This window comes from Oryzias latipes, chromosome 19 (assembly GCF_053564925.1).
Source record: "Oryzias latipes strain Hd-rR chromosome 19, Olatipes_Hd-rR_3.1".
In the NCBI taxonomy this organism is placed as follows: Eukaryota; Metazoa; Chordata; class Actinopteri; order Beloniformes; family Adrianichthyidae; genus Oryzias; species Oryzias latipes.
In genome coordinates this window covers 4,576,143-4,582,701 of record NC_136255.1, presented here as the reverse complement: position 1 = coordinate 4,582,701, position 6,559 = coordinate 4,576,143, and the positions used below count along the sequence as shown (strand labels likewise).

At 41.1% G+C, this 6,559-nt stretch overlaps 1 long non-coding RNA gene across 1 annotated transcript; it reads left to right on the top strand.

The window, feature by feature from the left end:
- The first annotated feature begins 223 nt into the window (after positions 1-223).
- LOC144987871 (uncharacterized) lies at positions 224-2,180 on the top strand. Its single transcript, XR_013651546.1, has 3 exons — positions 224-1,510; positions 1,590-1,720; positions 1,895-2,180. It is a non-coding gene; the product is annotated as an uncharacterized LOC144987871 (long non-coding RNA).
- The last annotated feature ends 4,379 nt before the right edge of the window (positions 2,181-6,559 follow it).

Below are 6,559 nucleotides of genomic sequence, written 5' to 3'. Positions count from 1 at the left end.
ACAAGGCCCTAGATGAATCAGAGTGTCTAATATGCAAGTAAAAAGCGGGGTGGAGGGCGGGTGCCAACGCGAACCCAGAGAGGGGCATCCCCAGTGAGCCCCGCCAGCATACCCCTGGCTGGCGGGGTTCACTCGGGATGCCCCTCTCTGGGTTCGAAGCAGAGCAGGAGCAGATGCAGGGGGGGGGGGGGGGGGTGACTGACAGGCGCCGTGACAATTGTATCATTCTGAAACGTTAAAGCAGGGGTCGGGAACCTTTTTGGCCAAGAGAGCCATAAACGCCACATATTTTGAAATGTAATTTCAAAAGAGCCATACAATAATGTAGGCTGTGTCCGAATTACCGCCCTAACCCCTATATAGTGCACTATATAGTGCGGTCGCCATTTTGTAGTGTTGTCCGAATCTACAGTTCAAAAATCATGTGCACTAGAAATTTCCCAGAATTCTCTACGAAAAACCAGTGTGGATCGATGCTCACTCGATCGGCGAATATTGCCCAGAATGCACTGCGTTCATACCAGAATGCATTGCGTGTGACCCACAATACACTGCGCTTGAATTATTCGAAGATGGCGGACGGTTGCGCGAGAAAGAGGACTCAAAAATGTAAGTATATTTAAAAGTATCAAGTATCTGTTGTAAAATATATTTGTAAATACGTAAGATGATGTGTTTAATATGTTATATTCCTCAATCGACTATCTACATTGTTTGGAAGCTCATCAATTTCGGTAATGCTAAAGCTAACGCTAGCGCGAATTAGCGCCGAATGCTAAAAACAAACGCTGTTGATATTACATAAAAAAAGCAGTGAGTTCTAACCGTAGTAATAAGTTATTAACACATTTTTTAAATGTGTTTATATATGTAGGGACTGACGAGGATAAAGAAAATGTGATCCATCTGTGGATGGAGAAAGATAGCCTGTTTGTTTAAGGCAAGCTCGTGCCGGATGGGAGTAAGAGACACTTGATCAGATTTGTATTTATTTATCATTAAACTGTAATCGTTGTCATGTTGGGGTAAAGGTTGTTGTTGAAAGAGGAGAGGAGGAAAGAGCACGAAGGGACAAAGAGTGACAGGAGAGTCTGTTAAGCTTACCTGAGTTTAAAATATTGTTCACAAAATGTAACGTCGTTGTTTTTGCCATTTGTTTAATAAATGCGGTAACAAAAATGAATTATTTACATGTATTATTTAAATCTGAGCCATTTTTAACAATCTCAAAAGAATTTTCATATAAATATCAAATGTACATATTTACATTTTCGTTTTATATGTTAACATTTATTTTTATACATCTTAACAATAATCCTGGTCTTGTAGAGTCATGTGTGTCACAGTTGGAGCTGAAAGGAAAGCAGAGATTTGTCCTCGCAGACAGACGCCACTTTACCCGTCCTACTGGTTCCTGGTGTGGCTCAACATCTGTGGCTCCCAGCAGTCCCCTTCGCTGATGCACAGATTGTGCAGAACTGAACTGCAGGCAATGATTCTCATTGCAAAGGTTGGTTTTACTTCCAGTGCCCCCAGAAATATTGCTCTCCTCCTCATCTTCATAATGCCAAATGCTCTCTCCACCACAGAGCATGCCTTGGCGTGGTGCTGGTTTTAACGGGCCTGAACCGCATTCCTCATGGGTTCCCTGTAGGGTGTCAGCAGCACGATGGGATGAAGAATGCAGGGATACCCACCATCACCCAAAAGGATCCTTCAGGTGGGTAATGTTTTATTTACATAAATTGGGCTTTTACGTAGAACCTGTGAACTGTGGACTGATCCTTGATTCCCAACAAAAATATCTCTAAATTTGGCATTAGTCAGGTACAGCCTGCAGTTGAATGGAATAAAAAAGCTTCCTGTTAAAATAACAAGCTGCATTTTCTTTTAGGACCTTTATTCTTAAGTGGCAGCTATCAGTGTTCCCTACGACCTTTTGGAAGGTGGAAGACCAAGCGAGCTGCTAAAAAACCAGACGTGACTAATGGCAGTTCATTCCCACTGGATGCTGGGTGACCCTGCTCATCAGCTGGAGGATGCGGTCTGCCGTCCTGTGGACAATGTCGCTCACAGTGGACCGTGGCATGTCAAAGGCTCTGTTTACCACACCGTAAGATGTGCCACACGCCAGCCAGAAAAGAAACACCAGGACCTCAGTCTCCTGTACCTGCCCCCCCCCCCCCCCCTCCCAGGGTGTGAGGAACCCGAAGCTGCTCCACCAGATGCTCAATGGTCCTGCGGGTCAGCCGATCTGCGGGTCTGCCGATCTGGTTTTGTGTCGGACTGACCATCAGTGTGAGGGGCCACGACAGACACCTTTATGTTGGCAAAGCAGTAGAGTCATGGAAGACCCTGTAAAATAGAAAAATAATTATTTCATTGAGAAAATTAAATCTGATTTTTTTTAATGTTTCATTTTATTCTGATGTCTTACATTTTAGTTTATGACGTATTTATAAATGCTGGAAAATCTCGTGGGTTTTTTTTGGCTGGGTTTTTGGATTTTTATATAAATATTTAAAAATTAAAGTATTTTTGTTTAAAACAAGTGATATGGTTTGACTCTGAATAAAAAATACTAAACTTTGATCTCACAAGTGTTTCATGTAGTTAGACTATACAGTTCATAGCCCAGTGTTGAAAAATAATGTTAAAAAGTCTTACCCAGCAGACTGTGTAACCTTGAGCACAATTAGTAACAAATGCTTAAATTGAACTAATAAAAAAACTTTAAGTTTAACACACAAGTTGTTCATGTCTGGTCAGGGGCATCCAGAGGAAATCTTCTGAGACATCTGCTTCTCCTCCTTGCTGTCCTGTGATGCTGCATATCTGCTCGTTTTGGTTTGATCTCACGAAAAACGGTTGAATTATTGCCAGGAACACGGACAGATTCATATATAAAGCTATTTTCAGTAACGTAGAAGATAAAACTACAGAAAAAAAATGCTTCCTCGCAAGAGCCCGTAAATTGTTCAGCGCCACAAAAATAAATATTGCCATGGACTAATGACTTGAGGGATTATTTATCAACTAATACATTAAATCTACACCAATTTGTTTGTAATTTTATTATTTATAAATCAGCCACGTTTTCCATGATCAGAACACAGCAGATTCATAAATAGTCTTCATAAAATGTTTATATTTATTATATTTTTACTTTGACAAATGGGTGTCATTCTCGCCGTTAAATAGAAGTAGTTCCCCTCCAGACCAGGTGGTGGCGGTAATGCGCCACTTTGTTTTCGTGCCGAGCGCCATTTGAAAACACCCGAAAGAGAAAACTAGTGAGCACGGGTGTCCGAATTGCTTTGAAAATTCAGAGAACTATATAGAGAACTATATAGTGCCGCACTATATAGGGTTTTAGTAGTTAGGGGTTAGGGCGGTAATTCGGACACAGCCGTAGTGTTCCTTTCCCATACTGAGGCACTGAGACGTAACCTCTTTTAAGGTTCTTTATTCTGGTTACTGCAGACCGCAACAAACGCCGTACAATTAATTCAGCAAATCCTTATTCTCTCCAGCGAGACGAGAGCGCTTCTCCCAACTTTATATTCCCCCCCCTCCCGCTCCAGCCCTCCCATTTCCCTTATTCGGCCCATAGCTGAACCCCATTGGTCCAAATTACCTAACAACAGGCTGAGCGACAGAACTGAGGGCCAATCAGATCTCTGCTTGATGCGTTCAATGAACTCCAGAACTTTTAACGCGGCCCAACAGCCACCCAGTCCAAATCAGTAAGCAACGATATGTTTAAAACTAAATATACAAGTGAATGTGTGCATTTGATGTAATTTCAACATTTTTAAAGTACAATAAGTCTGTGGATTCTTTTTAATAATATTGTTATGCTTTTGCTGATAAATGAGGCGTTGAGACTTTAAACGTGATCGTAGGTTGGTCTGAATGTTCTGTAGATGTGAGAAAGACTGCTCACATGCAGACGTGGAGCCAAACACACCCACCCACGCTGCAGTGAGTGACGGGTAGCGGGTTTTACGTTATTACAATCCCTGCGCGATTCACCTGCTACCTGTGCCCACAACTCCACCCCCACCCCCACCCTCTGGTTTCTTCCTCACACAACTGCGCGCTCTTTCTCAGAGACGGGAGCGCGCAGTTTTAGGCACGGCAATTCACAGGTTTCCGGGTGGTACAAACTCTGTGAAATAATAGATAACAGTAAACTGATAGTTTTCTCTCCAAGCACCGCTACTACTGCGCGCCTCTGGCATCGCATCGCGCCCGAGAAGGACTGGTCTAATGAAAAAAAGAAAAAAAAAAGTATAATTAAAGATTTGTCTGCGAGCCACATGTGACCATCAAAAGAGCCATACATGGCTCGCGAGCCATAGGTTCCCGACTCCTGCTTTAAAGCATTCAACAGTGAAAACACAGAGCAGCTGTGAATCCAGCCCATGGGGTATTCCAGGAAGCATGTTTAAACTAGCCTGACTTTAAGCCTGAACTCTGGCTGAAATCCGCCTGAACTTGCTTACTCTGGGTATGTCGGTTCCAAAAGACCGGATATGAGTTGGCGTAATTACGCTCGACTTGGTAACCCTGGGTTATTGCACGTGCACAGAAGGTACATAAAGACATTCTCAATGGATCCCCGATTTCCGGAGTCACCATGGAAACGCGTGGAGAGAAAAAAGAGAGCGCTATAATTCAGTGAGACGGAGTCTGAGCTTTTAATGACGACGTATGAAGATTATACGTCTATCAAAAAGTAATACGGCTGCATCAGCAAAAGAAAGAGTTTCTGCTTGCAGTAGAAGAACAGAGAAAGTAAACGCACAAGTTTCTGATCTTATTTCCATTTTCCTTGTGACGCATATATATATATAACTTATCCAATTTTGCCAACGTAAATGAATTACTTCTATTGGTAACAGATAATTGAGTTAAATTTATTCAACCTAATTTCTTACGTCTATAAAACTCAGTAATTGTTTATACAACTCAAATTTATGTATTTATCTAACTAAATGTCATATTACTCCAATTCAATTAATATTTTTTCCATCTTAATTAATTATAATTCTCGATCTCTCATATGTCTAAGTATGAGCCTGCAGATATGCTAATTTTTATTACAATAAAAAGGATGGGAAAAAAATGCACGTTCCGCATAAATCCATTAAAGAATTTTCCATCATTGTCATCATCCCCACTGCTTATTTCTCTTTGAACTTAGCTCTAGTTTTATCTTTTCAGATCTCTTGTCAGTCAGTTAGAACCTCATAAATGTCTAAAGTTTCTCTAAAATGTTCAAATGTTGTTGCAGTGTAGAGACAGGTCTGTGATTTGTGACGCTGTGCTCATCCTCAAACTCATACAGTGGAATAGCTTTTGCTCTGTTCATTCTGTTGGGAAAATGCCCTTTAGTATTGCTGTTGGCCGCACAAAAGCCTTCAACAACTTTTAACCATTCTGACTTTTAGTTTTTGACTCAGGGGTCTGCAACCTGACAGAGGTCACCATGAGAAAAAGGAGCCTCTGGGAGCAACACTGTCATAGACCAGCAGGTGGAGCAGCAGTTTGCATTAGAGAAGTCAGTTCTAATATGTCCAACCATGACAGTGGATAGTGACAGGGGGGCTGACTTTGTTGTGTGAGGGACGCTCATGGCAGCAGGAGTCCAAGGGAGAGAAAGTGAAGGACTGCGTGAGGCCGGACCACAAACTGAGAAGGATTATCTTGTTGGGGTTTTGCTTGACATCAGCAAGTCTCTCCTCTAGAAAACACTTGGGGAAGAAAACAAATTCATAACTCCAAACATTTCTGAGAGAGGCCACAGGTCAGCACAGACGGAAAGCAAACCTGGAAGAGGAAAAGCAAAAAGGCAAACCAAATTAGTCTGGTTTATTCCAGGAAGGAAAAAAACAGAGAGAACTGCATTTTAGTAATAATGGACTGTACAAGGCAAGGCAAGTTTATTTGTATAGCACAATTCGTACACAAAGTAATTCAAGGTGCTTCACAAAACAGAAAAATGTATTAAAATCACAATACATCATAGAAATAATCAACGTAAAATTTATTTTAAAAGAAAAGAAAAAATTTAAAAATTGATTTAAAAATAAAGGAAGTAAAGGAAAGAAAACTGCAGATAGGACCTTTCAGTCAGATACACGGCTAAACAGAAATGTTTTAAGTCTAGATTTGAACATGAACACAGAAGAGGCCTGTCTTACGACTTCAGGGAAGCTGTTCCAGATTTTAGCTGCAGAATATTGAAACGCTGATTCCCCTCACACAAGATAATCTATATGTGAGATGTGTTGTTTGATCCTCAGCACTCTGTGTCTCTTTCTGATGCAATGCATTAAAATGCCAAATACACAGAAATGTTTAATTCTTGTGCATAAAAGTCATGGAGAGGATCATTTGACTCAGGGGTCTGCACCCTGAGGCTCCGGAGCCACGTGTGGTTCTTTAAAAAAAATGAAAAATCAAGTTTTAACGTTTAAAAAATATCTGTAAAGTTACATGTAGGTTGTTAGCAAAGTAAAAAGTTTGGGGTTTAGAGTGCTGGATAGAGAGA